General features: G+C 41.0%; 1 protein-coding gene across 1 annotated transcript in view; it reads right to left on the bottom strand.

Annotated features, from left to right (window-relative positions):
* The window catches only part of irf5 (interferon regulatory factor 5), a 103,319-nt gene that overhangs the window by 2,907 nt on the left and 84,168 nt on the right, over nt 1-16,244 (bottom strand). The window lies entirely within an intron of this gene.

Genomic DNA, 16,244 nt, shown 5'->3' with positions numbered 1-16,244 from the left:
AAAACCTGATGAAAAACTACAGGAAACGTTTGACCTCTGTAATTGCAAACAAATGCTACTGTACCAAATATTAACATTGATTTTCACAGGTGTTCAAATACTTATTTGCAGCAGTAACATACAAATAAATTATTAAAAAAATCATACATTGTGATTTCCGGATATTTTTTTTTAGATTATGTCTCTCACAGTGGACATGCACCTAAGATGAAAATTTCAGACCCCTCCATGATTTCTAAGTGGGAGAACTTGTAAAACCACAGAGTGTTCAAATACTTATTTTCCTCACTGTATATGTGTGTGTGTGTGTGTGTGTGGTGTGTGTGTGGTGTGTGTGTGTGTGTGTGTGTGGTGTGTGTGGTGTGTGTGTGTGTGTGTGTGTGTGTGTGTGTGTGTGTGTGTAGCAAATGGTAAAAGAGGTGGGTGTTTATAAGCATTTGCTTCTGCCTACACCATTTCAGCCACACAAAACTGGGAAATTGCCTATGAGTTTTTTGTTTTGTTTTTGTTTTACAAGACATTTTTTTAAGTGTGTGTGTGCCGAATAAATACATTTATTAATTAATTCATTCAATCATTCATCAATAGCTGATATAAACACATGGGCAAGGAACTATTTTGGGAAACCTTTGTTGAGCACAACATTATGGCGTGACACTAAAATTTTACTTTGTTCAGAAGTAGTGTGGATTTCTTTGAGTTAAGTAGTGAATGTTTTAGCATCCCAAATTTTTTCAAAATGTGTTGGAACTCTGAAATGTAAAAATTAATTTATATTAGCAAACAAAATGAAGTTGACCACAAAAAAGTGAAATATTTTGTGTTCAAACTGTCTGCAATGAAACAGAAGTCAAAGTAAATATAAGAATGACTGTGTTTATGCATTTGGACATTGGTGGGCACAGCTAACCAAAATGGTAGCTTTGATAACCGCTAATCATTCATTCATTCATGTTCTACCGCTTAGTCCAATTAAGGGTCGCGGGGGGCTGGAGCCTATCCCAGCAGTCACAGGGCGTGTGGCAGGGTACACCCAGGACAGGACGCCAGTCTGTCGCAGAGCCACAAATAGACAAACAAACACAGACACACCCACACGCACACCTAAGGACAATTTAAAGATCCCAATCCACCTAACCCGCATGTCTTTGGACGTGGGAGGAAACCGGAGCACCCGGAGGAAACCCACGCAAACATGGGGAGAACATGCAAACTCCACACAGAAAGACCACGGGAATTGAACCCACGACCTTTTCGCTGTGAGGCAACAGTGCTAACCACTAATCCACCATGCTGCCCAACTGCTAATCAGTTAACTGAAAAATTATCTTTTATAACACTAAACTGATAAACCACCAAAAAAATTATCGGAAGCTACAGCTAATGCGTAACTTTCAGTATTGTCTCTGGTACACTCTCAGCTACCAACAAGCCGATTTTGAGTTTAAACACCATCAAAGCTTCTGAAAGAATCAAAAGTGACCACAAACCCAAACAGCCAATGAGTCAGTGCTTCTGTCTTTGTGCGTCCTGCCCACTGCTGCAGAGAAGCGTCATTTACCTTGACAGCATACAGACAGACAGCCGTGAGGCAGACGTCTTGAAAAGGAAAGCAGGTTTGACTTCTGGTTTTGATTTATAAATCAAATTAATCTGGATAGATTACATGAATGTCAAATCTGTCACTTTTACAAAGAGAAAACATAACACATTATCTGTTCATTTTAAATAATGCACTAATTCTGAAGATTTGAACACACACAGATGACCAAAGGGATTATGGGTAAGTTGTGATTCGACAATTGTGTGATATAACCGGGCACCAGTAGATGGCAGTTTTCTATGTATTTTGACCTCGGTTATATCTCACAGTTGTCGATCTGAATCAAAACTTAACAGACTTTTCGGTTTTGCAAATGCCATTTTTTAACAAATGAAAAAAATGAGATATTTTACAAAACCCATTTATTTATAAACACCAACCAACACACACACACACACACACACATTACATTAACTTGTCTTGGATTTTACATAGAATGAATTAGTCAACCAATCAGTGTGAGCGGAGGCTGAGCTTACACATAATACCTTTGGGCATCTCTGTGTGTTAATGTTCAAATCTTCAGAATTAGTGCGTTATTGCAAAATTAACAGATACGTGGTATAATTTCACTTTGTACATTTTAAGAGTTGACATTAATTCTATCCGGATTAATTTGATTTATAAATCAAAACCAGAAGTCAAACCTTCTTTCCTTTTCAAGACATCTACTTCACAGCTGGACCACTGTATACTGTCAAGGGTAATGACTTTTGTTGTTTTTTTTTTTTTTTTGTGGCAGCCTGGCAGCCAGGCCCCTTCTGCTGGGGTAGTGTTGATCTCAGCTCCTCTCAGCTGCCTCACTGTTGCAAAATAAATAGCAGACAGGAGCCAACAGGGTTTATCAATGTTTTTCACCATTACTAACTATGTAAAAAAAAAACGTTAGTGGTTTAAAAGTTATCGAAACTAAATTTATCGGACGCTAATTGGCCAGCAGATGTTAATGTTAATGTAATGTAATGATGTTAATAGCAGAACCTAACAAAGGCTAGGTGTCCTAGCCTAGTCTGTCACTGATCTGTATCAGGTCCGTGTGAATCCGAGATTTACCATTTTCAAGATTTCCTTTGATTTGAATAATAGGGGCTCAGTTAACAAAATTGATAATCAAAGTCAGTTCAATACTGTGTGCACAGTTATTGGGTGAGGGAGTATTTTGACCTGATCATCTTTTCTCACCATATCAAAGTGTGCATAATTATGACAAGATGGCCAAAAAGGGATTTAACACACACTGAAGAGAAAAACATATAAATAAAATCAATCATTTTTCAAACGTGGTGTGAAAACAGGTTGGGACTGTTTACACAGAGACTGCTACCTGCTACTTTGGACTTGAATTAACAGTCTTTTTCAAGACTTTTTTTACCTTTTTACTTTTTTAAATTTTTTTACTGTGCTCCAACGCCTAAGGAAGACCTCTAACGGTCGAAACATCGCGACGGAGCACTTTTATCAGCTAACTTTCATCAGCGTTGGCAAGCTAACTAGCTTGCTAACGCTTTCGTTTTTATTTTTTTATTTTATTTTCTCTTTTAGCACTGTTGTCGTGCGTTATCTGTGCTGGTCCACAGCGTGTTTAGTTGATTTTTATTTTATTTTAGCACCGTTGTCGTGCATTCGCTGTTGTCGTGCGTTGCCTGTGCTGCTTCATGGCCTGTTTGGTGCCTTGATTGGGGCACTCCTTCTGCTGAATCACCTTTAAATTATTTACACATTATTCACTTTGTGTGTTTTTAGGAATCCGCTAGGTTGCGTAGCTACTAGCTCTTAGCCGATTTAGCATGGCGGCTTCTCCTGTCTCTCCCGCACTTTTCTGCTCTGGGTGTGAAATGTTTAGTTATTCCTCGGCCTCCTTTAGCAGTAATGGTACTTGTAATAAGTGTAGCTTATTCGTAGCTTTGGAGGCCAGGCTGGGCGAATTGTAGACTCGGCTCCGCACCGTGGAAAATTCTACAGCTAGCCAGGCCCCTGTAGTCGGTGCGGACCAAGGTAGCTTAGCCGCCGCTAGTTCCCCCCTGGCAGATCCCGTGCAGTCGGGAAAGCAGGCTGACTGGGTGACTGTGAGGAGGAAGCGTAGTCCTAAACAGAAGCCCCGTGTACACCGTCAACCCGTTCACATCTCTAACCGTTTTTCCCCACTCGACGATACACTCGCCGAGGATCAAACTCTGGTTATTGGCGACTCTGTTTTGAGAAATGTGAAGTTAGCGACACCAGCAACCATTGTCAATTGTCTTCCGGGGGCCAGAGCAGGCGACATCGAAGGACATTTGAAATTGCTGGCTAAGGCTAAGCGTAAATTTGGTAAGATTGTAATTCACATCGGCAGTAATGACACTCGGTTACGCCAATCGGAGGTCACTAAAATTAACATTAAATCGGTGTGTAACTTTGCAAAAACAATGTCGGACTCTGTTGTTTTCTCTGGGCCCCTCCCCAATCAGACCGGGAGTGACATGTTTAGCCGCATGTTCTCCTTGAATTGCTGGCTGTCTGAGTGGTGTCCAAAAAATGAGGTGGGCTTCATTGATAATTGGCAAAGCTTCTGGGGAAAACCTGGTCTTGTTAGGAGAGACGGCATCCATCCCACTTTAGATGGAGCAGCTCTCATTTCTAGAAATCTGGCCAATTTTCTTGGATCCTCCAAACTGTGACTGTCCAGCGTTGGGACCAGGAGGCAGAGCTGTGGTCTTATACAACTCTCTGCAGCTTCTCTCCCCCTGCCATCCCCTCGTTGCCCCATCCCCGTAGAGACGGTGCCTGCTCCCAGACCACCAATAACCAGCAAAAATCTATTTAAGCATAAAAATTCAAAAAGAAAAAATAATATAGTACCTTCAATTGCACCACAGACTAAAACAGTTAAATGTGGTCTATTAAACATTAGGTCTCTCTCTTCTAAGTCCCTGTTGGTAAATGATATAATAATTGATCAACGTATTGATTTATTCTGCCTAACAGAAACTTGGTTACAGCAGGATGAATATGTTAGTTTAAATGAGTCAACACCCCCGAGTCACACTAACTGTCAGAATGCTCGTAGCACGGGCCGGGGCGGAGGATTAGCAGCAATCTTCCATTCCAGCTTATTAATTAATCAAAAACCTAGACAGAGCTTTAATTCATTTGAAAGCTTGTCTCTTAGTCTTGTCCATCCAAATTGGAAGTCCCAAAACCAGTTTTATTTGTTATTATCTATCGTCCACCTGGTCGTTACTGTGAGTTTCTCTGTGAATTTTCAGACCTTTTGTCTGACTTAGTGCTTAGCTCAGATAAGATAATTATTGTGGGCGATTTTAATATCCACACAGATGCTGAGAATGACAGCCTCAACACTGCATTTAATCTATTATTAGACTCTATCGGCTTTGCTCAAAAAGTAAATGAGTCCACCCACCACTTTAATCATATCTTAGATCTTGTTCTGACTTATGGTATGGAAATAGAAGACTTAACAGTATTCCCTGAAAACTCCCTTTTGTCTGATCATTTTTTAATAACATTTACATTTACCCTGATGGACTACCCTGCAGTGGGGAATAAGTTTCATTACACTAGAAGTCTTTCAGAAAGCGCTGTAACTAGGTTTAAGGATATGATTCCTTCTTTATGTTCTCTAATGTCATATACCAACACAGAGCAGAGTAGCTACCTAAACTCTGTAAGGGAGTTAGAGTATCTTGTCAATAGTTTTACATCCTCATTGAAGACAACTTTGGATGCTGTAGCTCCTCTGAAAAAGAGAGCTTTAAATCAGAAGTGTCTGACTCCGTGGTATAACTCACAAACTCGTAGCTTAAAGCAGATAACCCGTAAGTTGGAGAGGAAATGGCGTCTCACTAATTTAGAAGATCTTCACTTAGCCTGGAAAAAGAGTTTGTTGCTCTATAAGAAAGCCCTTCGTGAAGCTAGGACATCTTTCTACTCATCACTAATTGAAGAAAATAAGAACAACCCCAGGTTTCTTTTCAGCACTGTAGCCAGGCTGACAAAGAGTCAGAGCTCTATTGAGCTGAGTATTCCATTAACTTTAACTAGTAATGACTTCATGACTTTCTTTGCTAACAAAATTTTGACTATTAGAGAAAAAATTACTCATAACCATCCCAAAGATGTATCGTTATCTTTGGCTGCTTTCAGTGATGCCGGTATTTGGTTAGACTCTTTCTCTCCGATTGTTCTGTCTGAGTTATTTTCATTAGTTACTTCATCCAAACCATCAACATGCTTATTAGACCCCATTCCTGCCAGGCTGCTCAAGGAAGTCCTACCATTATTTAATGCTTCAATCTTAAATATGATCAATCTATCTTTGTTAGTTGGTTATGTACCACAGGCCTTTAAGGTGGCAGTAATTAAACCATTACTTAAAAAGCCATCACTTGACCCAGCTATCTTAGCTAATTATAGGCCAATCTCCAACCTTCCTTTTCTCTCAAAGATTCTTGAGAGGGTAGTTGTAAAACAGCTAACTGATCACCTGCAGAGGAATGGTCTATTTGAAGAGTTTCAGTCAGGTTTTAGAATTCATCATAGTACAGAAACAGCATTAGTGAAGGTTACAAATGATCTTCTTATGGCTTCGGACAGTGGACTTATCTCTGTGCTTGTTCTGTTGGACCTCAGTGCTGCTTTTGATACTGTTGACCATAAAATTTTATTACAGAGATTAGAGCATGTCATAGGTATTAAAGGCATTGCGCTGCGGTGGTTTGAATCATATTTGTCTAATAGATTACAGTTTGTTCATGTAAATGGGGAATCTTCTTCACAGACTAAAGTTAATTATGGAGTTCCACAAGGTTCTGTGCTAGGACCAATTTTATTCACTTTATACATGCTTCCCTTGGGCAGTATTATTAGACGGTATTGCTTAAATTTTCATTGTTACGCAGATGATACCCAGCTTTATCTATCCATGAAGCCAGAGGATACGCACCAATTAGCTAAACTGCAGGATTGTCTTACAGACATAAAGACATGGATGACCTCTAATTTCCTGCTTTTAAACTCAGATAAAACTGAAGTTATTGTACTTGGCCCCACAAATCTTAGAAGCATGGTGTCTAACCAGATCGTTACTCTGGATGGCATTTCCCTGATCTCTAGTAATACTGTGAGAAATCTTGGAGTTATTTTTGATCAGGATATGTCATTCAAAGCGCATATTAAACAAATATGTAGGACTGCCTTTTTGCATTTACGCAATATCTCTAAAATCAGAAAGGTCTTGTCTCAGAGTGATGCTGAAAAACTAATTCATGCATTTATTTCCTCTAGGCTGGACTATTGTAATTCATTATGATCAGGTTGTCCTAAAAGTTCCCTAAAAAGCCTTCAGTTGGTTCAGAATGCTGCAGCTAGAGTACTGACGGGGACTAGCAGGAGAGAGCATATCTCACCCGTGTTGGCCTCCCTTCATTGGCTTCCTGTTAATGCTAGAATAGAATTTAAAATTCTTCTTCTTACTTATAAGGTTTTGAATAATCAGGTCCCATCTTATCTTAGGGACCTCGTAGTACCATATTACCCCATTAGAGCGCTTCGCTCTCAGACTGCGGGCTTACTTGTAGTTCCTAGGGTTTGTAAGAGTAGAATGGGAGGCAGAGCCTTCAGCTTTCAGGCTCCTCTCCTGTGGAACCAGCTCCCAATTCAGATCAGGGAGACAGATACCCTCTCTACTTTTAAGATTAGGCTTAAAACTTTCCTTTTCGCTAAGGCTTATAGTTAGGGCTGGATCGGGTGACCCTGGACCATCCCTTGGTTATGTTGCTTTAGACGTAGACTGTGTTTCATAATTATTGTATGGCCTTGCCTTGCAATGTGGAGCGCCTTGGGGCAACTGTTTGTTGTGATTTGGCGCTATACAAGAAAAAAGTTGATTGATTGATTGATTGATTTACCCTGATGGACTACCCTGCAGTGGGGAATAAGTTTCATTACACTAGAAGTCTTTCAGAAAGCGCTGTAACTAGGTTTAAGGATATGATTCCTTCGTTATGTTCTCTAATGTCATATACCAACACAGAGCAGAGTAGCTACCTAAACTCTGTAAGGGAGTTAGAGTATCTCGTCAATAGTTTTACATCCTCTTTGAAGACAACTTTGGATGCTGTAGCTCCTCTGAAAAAGAGAGCATTAAATCAGAAGTGTCTGACTCCGTGGTATAACTCACAAACTCGTAGCTTAAAGCAGATAACCCGTAAGTTGGAGAGGAAATGGCGTCTCACTAATTTAGAAGATCTTCACTTAGCCTGGAAAAAGAGTTTGTTGCTCTATAAAAAAGCCCTCCGTAAAGCTAGGACATCTTTCTACTCATCACTAATTGAAGAAAATAAGAATAACCTCAGGTTTCTTTTCAGCACTGTAGCTAGGCTGACAAAGAGTCAGAGCTCTATTGAGCTGAGTATTCCATTAACTTTAACTAGTAATGACTTCATGACTTTCTTTGCTAACAAAATTTTGACTATTAGAGAAAAAATTACTCATAACCATCCCAAAGATGTATCGTTATCTTTGGCTGCTTTCAGTGATGCCGGTATTTGGTTAGACTCTTTCTCTCCGGTTGTTCTGTCTGAGTTATTTTCATTGGTTGCTTCGTCCAAACCATCGGCATGTTTATTGGACCCCATTCCTGCCAGGCTGCTCAAGGAAGTCCTACCATTATTTAATGCTTCAATCTTAAATATGATCAATCTATCATTGTTAGTTGGTTATGTACCACAGGCCTTTAAGGTGGCAGTAATTAAACCATTACTTAAAAAGCCATCACTTGACCCAGCTATCTTAGCTAATTATAGGCCAATTTCCAACCTTCCTTTTCTCTCAAAGATTCTTGAGAGGGTAGTTGTAAAACAGCTAACTGATCACCTGCAGAGGAATGGTCTATTTGAAGAGTTTCAGTCAGGTTTTAGAATTCATCATAGTACAGAAACAGCATTAGTGAAGGTTACAAATGATCTTCTTATGGCTTCGGACAGTGGACTTATCTCTGTGCTTGTTCTGTTGGACCTCAGTGCTGCTTTTGATACTGTTGACCATAAAATTTTATTACAGAGATTAGAGCATGCCATAGGTATTAAAGGCACTGCGCTGCGGTGGTTTGAATCATATTTGTCTAATAGATTACAGTTTGTTCATGTAAATGGGGAATCTTCTTCACAGACTAAAGTTAATTATGGAGTTCCACAAGGTTCTGTGCTAGGACCAATTTTATTCACTTTATACATGCTTCCCTTAGGCAGTATTATTAGACGGTATTGCTTAAATTTTCATTGTTACGCAGATGATACCCAGCTTTATCTATCCATGAAGCCAGAGGATACACACCAATTAGCTAAACTGCAGGATTGTCTTACAGACATAAAGACATGGATGACCTCTAATTTCCTGCTTTTAAACTCAGATAAAACTGAAGTTATTGTACTTGGCCCCACAAATCTTAGAAGCATGGTGTCTAACCAGATCGTTACTCTGGATGGCATTTCCCTGATCTCTAGTAATACTGTGAGAAATCTTGGAGTCATTTTTGATCAGGACATGTCATTCAAATCGCATATTAAACAAATATGTAGGACTGCCTTTTTGCATTTACGCAATATCTCTAAAATTAGAAAGGTCTTGTCTCAGAGTGATGCTGAAAAACTAATTCATGCATTTATTTCCTCTAGGCTGGACTATTGTAATTCATTATTATCAGGTTGTCCTAAAAGTTCCCTAAAAAGCCTTCAGTTGGTTCAGAATGCTGCAGCTAGAGTACTGACGGGGACTAGCAGGAGAGAGCATATCTCACCCGTGTTGGCCTCTCTTCATTGGCTTCCTGTTAATTCTAGAATAGAATTTAAAATTCTTCTTCTTACTTATAAGGTTTTGAATAATCAGGTCCCATCTTATCTTAGGGACCTCGTAGTACCATATTACCCCATTAGAGCGCTTCGCTCTCAGACTGCGGGCTTACTTGTAGTTCCTAGGGTTTGTAAGAGTAGAATGGGAGGCAGAGCCTTCAGCTTTCAGGCTCCTCTCCTGTGGAACCAGCTCCCAATTCAGATCAGGGAGACAGATACCCTCTCTACTTTTAAGATTAGGCTTAAAACTTTCCTTTTCGCTAAGGCTTATAGTTAGGGCTGGATCGGGTGACCCTGGACCATCCCTTGGTTATGCTGCTTTAGACGTAGATTGTGGGGGGTTTCCCATGATGCACTGTTTCTTTCTCTTTTTGCTCCGTATGCATCACTCTGCATTTAATCATTAGTGATCGATCTCTACCCCCCTTCACGGCATGTCTTTTTCCTGGTTTTTTCCCTCAGCCCCAACCAGTCTCAGCAGAAGACTGCCCCTCCCTGAGCCTGGTTCTGCTGGAGGTTTCTTCCTGTTAAAAGGGAGTTTTTCCTTCCCACTGTTGCCAAGTGCTTGCTCATAGGGGGTCGTTTTGACCGTTGGGGTTTTTCATAATTATTGTATGGCCTTGCCTTACAATATGGAGCGCCTTGGGGCAACTGTTTGTTGTGATTTGGCGCTATATAAGAAAAAAGTTGATTGATTGATTGAAGACTTCACGCAACAAGAAGAAAAATGAGCATCAGTGGCGCATTATTCATTTACGTACTATAACGTAAAAACAGTGCAACACGCAGACCAACCAGTAGGGTCTGATGTGCAGCCACAGTTTGGCACCTGGGAACCAACTCCAGCTGTAGAGAGGCAGCCTTGGTAAGGGACAGATAAAGGAACAGACCCTAAATAAGGAACGAACCCTAAATAAGGAACAGACCCTAAAAAGCAACAGGCCCTAAAAAAGAAACAGACCCGAAATAAGGAGGGGATCCTAAATAAGGAACAAACCCTAAATAAGGAACAAACACTAAACAAGGAACAGACCCAAAATAAGGAACAGATCCTAAATAAGGAATTGACCCTACAACCCCAGTTCCAATGAAGTTGGGATGTTGTGTGAAATGTTAAAAAAAAAAACAGAATACAATGATTTGAAAATCATCTTCAACCTATATTCAATTGAATACACCACAAAGACAAGATATTTAATGCTCAAACTGATAGATTCTTTTGTTTTGTGCCAATATTTGCTCATTTTGAAATGGATGCCTGCAACACGTTTCAAAAAAGCTGGGACGGGGCAACAAAAGACTGGGAAAACTGATAAATGCTCAAAGAACACCTGTTTGGAACATTCCACAGGTGAACAGGTTAATTGGAAACAGGTGAGTGTCATGATTGGGTATAAAAGGAGCATCCCCGAAAGTCTCAGCCATTCACAAGCAAAGATGGTGGTGAGGATCACCACTTTGTGAACAACTGCATGAAAAAATAGTCTGTTTCAGAACAATGCTTCTCAACTCATTCAATTGCAAGGAATTTAGGGATTCCATCATCTACAGTCCATAATATAATCAGAAGATTCAGAGAATCTGGAAATCTTTCAATACGTAAGCAGCAAGGCCGAAAACCAACACTGAATGCACGTGACCTTCGATCCTTCAGGCGGCACTGCATTAAAAACCAACATCATTGTGTAAAAGATCTTACTGCGTGGGCTCGGGAACACTTCAGAAAAACATTGTCAGTAAACACAGTTCGTCGCTACATCTACAAGTGCAAGTTAAAACTCTACCATGCAAAGTGAAAGCCAAACATCAACAACATCCAGAAATGCCACTGCCTTCTCTGGGCCTGAGCTCATTTGAAATGGACAGACACAAAGTGGAAAAGTGTGCTGTGGTCTGATGAGTCCACATTTCAAATTATTTTTGGAAATCATGGATGTCGTGTCCTCCGGACAAAAAAGGAAAAAGACCAGCTGTGGCCTGAAGGTCTTAGGTGCCTCAATGGGTGGCAACCCTTGAACACCGTGGTGGACACCGGTGGTCAGGGAAGCCGTCCAACTGAAGAAGGAGTCCTTCCGGGATATGTTACTTTGGAGGACTCCAGAGGCAGTTGCAAAGTACCGACAGGCCCGAAGGGCAGCAGCCTCTGCTGTGGGGGAGGCAAAGCAGCGGGTGTGGGAGGAGTTCGGCGCAACCATGTACAAGGACTTTCGGTCGGCATCAAGGTGCTTCTGGCGGACCTTGAGGCACCTCAGGAGGAGAAAACGGGGAACCATCCAAGCTGTCTACAGTAAGGATGGGATTCTGTTGACCTCAACTAAGGATGTAATCTGGTGCTGGAAGGAACACTTTGAAGAACTCCTGCATCAGACCGGAGTGCCCTCTATAGTAGGGGCAGAGCTGGAAGCTGATGGAGGATTTTCATCAATTTCCCTGGTGGAAGTCACTGAGGTAGTCAAACAACTCCGCAGTGGCAAGGCCCCGGAGGCTGATGAGATCCGTCCAGAAATGCTGAAGGCGCTGGGTGTGGAGGGACTGTCTTGGATGAGACGTCTCTTCAACATTGTGTTGAGGTCTGGGACAGTGCCTAAGGAGTGGCAAACTGGGGTGGTGGTCCCCATATTTAAAAAGGGGACCAGAGAGTGTGTGCCAACTACAGGGGTATCACACTACTCAGCCTCCCTGGTAAAGTCTTCTCCAGGGTGCTGGAAAGGAGGGTTTGGCCGATAGTCGAACCTCTGATTGAAGTAGAACAATGCGGGTTCTGTCCTGGTTGTGGAACAACCGACTAGCTATTTACTTTCACAAGGATCCTGGAGGGTGCCTGGAAGTATGCCCACCCAGTCTACATGTGTTTTGTGGACTTGGAGAAGCCGTATGATCGGGTACCGCGGGAGATACTGTGGGAGGTGCTGTGGGAGTATGGAGTGAGGGGGTCCCTTATCAGGGCCATCCAATCTCTGTTCTTGCAAAGCGAGAACTGTGTTCGGGTGCTCGGCAGTACGTTGGGCTCATTTCTGGTGGGGGTTGGCCTCCTCCAGGGCTTCACCTTGTCACCAATCCTGTTTGTGATATTCATGGACAGGATATCGAGTCGTAGTCGGGGGGGAGGATTTCCAGTTTGGTGGGCTCAGGGTCTCATCACTGCTTTTTGCAGATGATGTGGTCCTGTTGGCGTCATCGGCCGGTGACCTCCAAGACTCACTGTATCGGTTCGCAGCTGAGTGTGAAGCGGCTGGGATGAGGATCAGCACCTTTAAATCTGAGGCCATGGTTCTCAGTAGGAAACCAATGGATTCGGGTAGGGAATACGGCCTTGCTTGCTTACTTACTTGAAGGAGTTCAAGTACCTCGGGGTCTTGTTTACGAGTGAGGGGACGATGGAGCGTGAGATTGGCCGGAGAATCGGCGCAGCAGGGGCGGTATTGCATTTGCTTTACCGTACTGTTGTGATGTGTTGTGACATGTCAACACCTTTGAGGGTCCACCTGTATAACCAAGTGAGAAAATCCATAAAATCAACACAAAATCCTTATAACCTCCAAATCGCACCAAAATCAGTTTTATTACATTACACACAACCGCATAGGGTATCACCTAACTGGGTTTTTGTCCACGTTATTAGTTGCCGCAATGACATTAAAGTCAGGATCATTAGTTTTTCCTCCACAGTTGAATTTCAAACAATACAGATCTAGTATTCATGCGTGAAGCTGAATTTTACAGAACTGAATGTGTCAAATTTAGTTATTTTTTACAGAAACAAGAACTGTGTGTCACTAATGGAAACACATTAATAAAATCATGAAAGATAAATCAAATATAATGAAGAAAATAAAACATACCTCAGAACTTCATCAAGTGTATCGAAAATCACCTCGCCAGTGCCGATGTTGCAGACTGGCATGTCAATGATCCTCGACTTTGCCCGTGTTTATTAGGGATGGGTATCAATAAGATTTTATTGATATCGATACCATTATCAATTCCGCTTATCGATCCGATTCCTTAATGATTCCCTTATTGATACCTCTTGTGAATTTTTTGTGTACTAAAAGTAGGCTTGACAGGTTTTCTATGTCAGCGGGTCAAAGAGCTTTTTCTTATCGTGCACCCGCTCTGTGGAACGGTCTTCCTGCGACCGTGAGACAGTTGGAGTCTGTGGACATTTTTAAGTCAAGACTTAAAGCCTAGTTTTATTCTCTTTCTTATGAATAGTTTTTATTTTTATCTGTTTTATGTTGTCTTCTGTTTTTAATTATATATTTTAATTTTTTTAATTTGTATTTATTTATTTAATTTTTTTTATGTTGAACTGTTCTATGTGAGGCGGCTTGAGACGGATTTTGTTGTAATTTGGCGCTTTATAAGCCCATTAAATTGAAATTGAACATTTTATTGAGTCTTAAAGTAAATAAATATGAAATTGGTCACTGAATCCTTAAACTTTGGACATAATAAACTCTACATGGTGGATCCTTGATCTCTGGACATAAATAGGAATAAACAAAATCTGTAGTTTTTGTCAAAAGCATTTCCTTTCAGACATTATTGGCATGAATGTGTTTCCATATATCTGATCTGAGCTCTTACAGCTAGCTGGCTGTGCTGTATGTAATTTATAAAGAATACAGCACATCTCATTTTTGGAGGAACATAACATTTTAGTGGATTGTAGTTTCTTGTCTGTAATACAACGTTTGTAAGAGGTGTCATTTTTTTAAAGCGGCGATTCGTTTTGAAGCTATTAATTCCGACCAGACTCTGTCTCAGCAGAGAGCCACACAGCGTTTGAAGCTGTGCCAACGGAATGGAGGACGATTCTTGTTTCTTGACTACAACAAGACAAGAGTCCCAGTTAGTGACTTTAATACACACAAAAGTGACTCACGGTATTTTAATGGCTTTGAGAGGAGTTAAGAAGTGGACTTCTTACCACAGGCTTTTAAGGAGGCAGAAATTAAACCATTACTTAAAAAGCCATCACTTGACCCAGCTATCTTAGCTAATTATAGGCCAATCTCCAACCTTCCTTTTCTCTCAAAAATTCTTGAAAGGGTAGTTGTAAAACAGCTAACTGATCATCTGCAGAGGAATGGTCTATTTGAAGAGTTTCAGTCAGGTTTTAGAATTCATCATAGTACAGAAACAGCATTAGTGAAGGTTACAAATGATCTTCTTATGGCCTCAGACAGTGGACTCATCTCTGTGCTTGTTCTGTTAGACCTCAGTGCTGCTTTTGATACTGTTGACCATAAAATTTTATTACAGAGATTAGAGCATGCCATAGGTATTAAAGGCACTGTGCTGCGGTGGTTTGAATCATATTTATCTAATAGATTACAATTTGTTCATGTAAATGGGGAATCTTCTTCACAAGGTTCCACAAGGTTCTGTGCTAGGACCAATTTTATTCACTTTATGCTTCCCTTAGACAGTATTATTAGACAGCATTGCTTAAATTTTCATTGTTACGCAGATGATACCCAGCTTTATCTATCCATGAAGCCAGAGGACACACACCAATTAGCTAAACTGCAGGATTGTCTTACAGACATAAAGACATGAATGACCTCTAATTTCCTGCTTTTAAATTCAGATAAAACTGAAGTTACTGTACTTGGCCCCACAAATCATCACAAACCATCCCCTCCACAGCATGTCTTTTTCCTGGTTCTCTCCCTGAGCCCCAACCAGTCCCAGCAGAAGACTGCCCCTCCCTGAGCCTGGTTCTGCTGGAGGTTTCTTCCTGTTAAAAGGGAGTTTTTCCTTCCCACTGTCGCCAAGTGCTTGCTCACAGGGGGCCGTTTTGACAGTTGGGGTTTTTCTGTAATTGGGGCAACTGTTTGATTTGGCGTTATATAAATGAAATTGATTTGATTTGATTTGATTTGAAATCTTAGAAACATGGTGTCTAACCAGATCCTTACTCTGGATGGCATTACCCTGACCTCTAGTAATACTGTGAGAAATCTTGGAGTCATTTTTGATCAGGATATGTCCTTCAATGCGCATATTAAGCAAATATGTAGGACTGCTTTTTTGCATTTGCACAATATCTCTAAAATTAGAAAGGTCTTGTCTCAGAGTGATGCTGAAAAACTAATTCATGCATTTATTTCCTCTAGGCTGGACTATTGTAATTCATTATTATCAGGTTGTCCTAAAAGTTCCCTGAAAAGCCTTCAGTTAATTCAAAATGCTGCAGCTAGAGTACTAACGGGGACTAGAAGGAGAGAGCATATTTCACCCATATTGGCCTCTCTTCATTGGCTTCCTGTTAATTCTAGAATAGAATTTAAAATTCTTCTTCTTACTTATAAGGTTTTGAATAATCAGGTCCCATCTTATCTTAGGGACCTCATAGTACCATATCACCCTAATAGAGCGCTTCACTCTCAGACTGCAGGCTTACTTGTAGTTCCTAGGGTTTGTAAGAGTAGAATGGGAGGCAGAGCCTTCAGCTTTCAGGCTCCTCTCCTGTGGAACCAGCTCCCAATTCGATTCAGGGAGACAGACACCCTCTCTACTTTTAAGATTAGGCTTAAAACTTTCCTTTTTGCTAAAGCTTATAGTTAGGGCTGGATCAGGTGACCCTGAACCATCCCTTAGTTATGCTGCTATAGACTTAGACTGCTGGGGGGTTCCCATGATGCACTGAGTGTTTCTTTCTCTTTTTGCTCTGTATGCACCACTCTGCATTTAATCATTAGTGATCGATCTCTGCTCCCCTCCACAGCATGTCTTTTTACTGGTTCTCTCCCTCAGCCCCAACCAGTCCTAGACTGCCCCTC

This window comes from Thalassophryne amazonica, chromosome 22 (assembly GCF_902500255.1).
Source record: "Thalassophryne amazonica chromosome 22, fThaAma1.1, whole genome shotgun sequence".
NCBI classification, from domain to species: Eukaryota; Metazoa; Chordata; class Actinopteri; order Batrachoidiformes; family Batrachoididae; genus Thalassophryne; species Thalassophryne amazonica.
The sequence above is the reverse complement of the archived record's forward strand: the minus strand, read 5'-3'. Positions and strand labels throughout refer to the sequence as shown.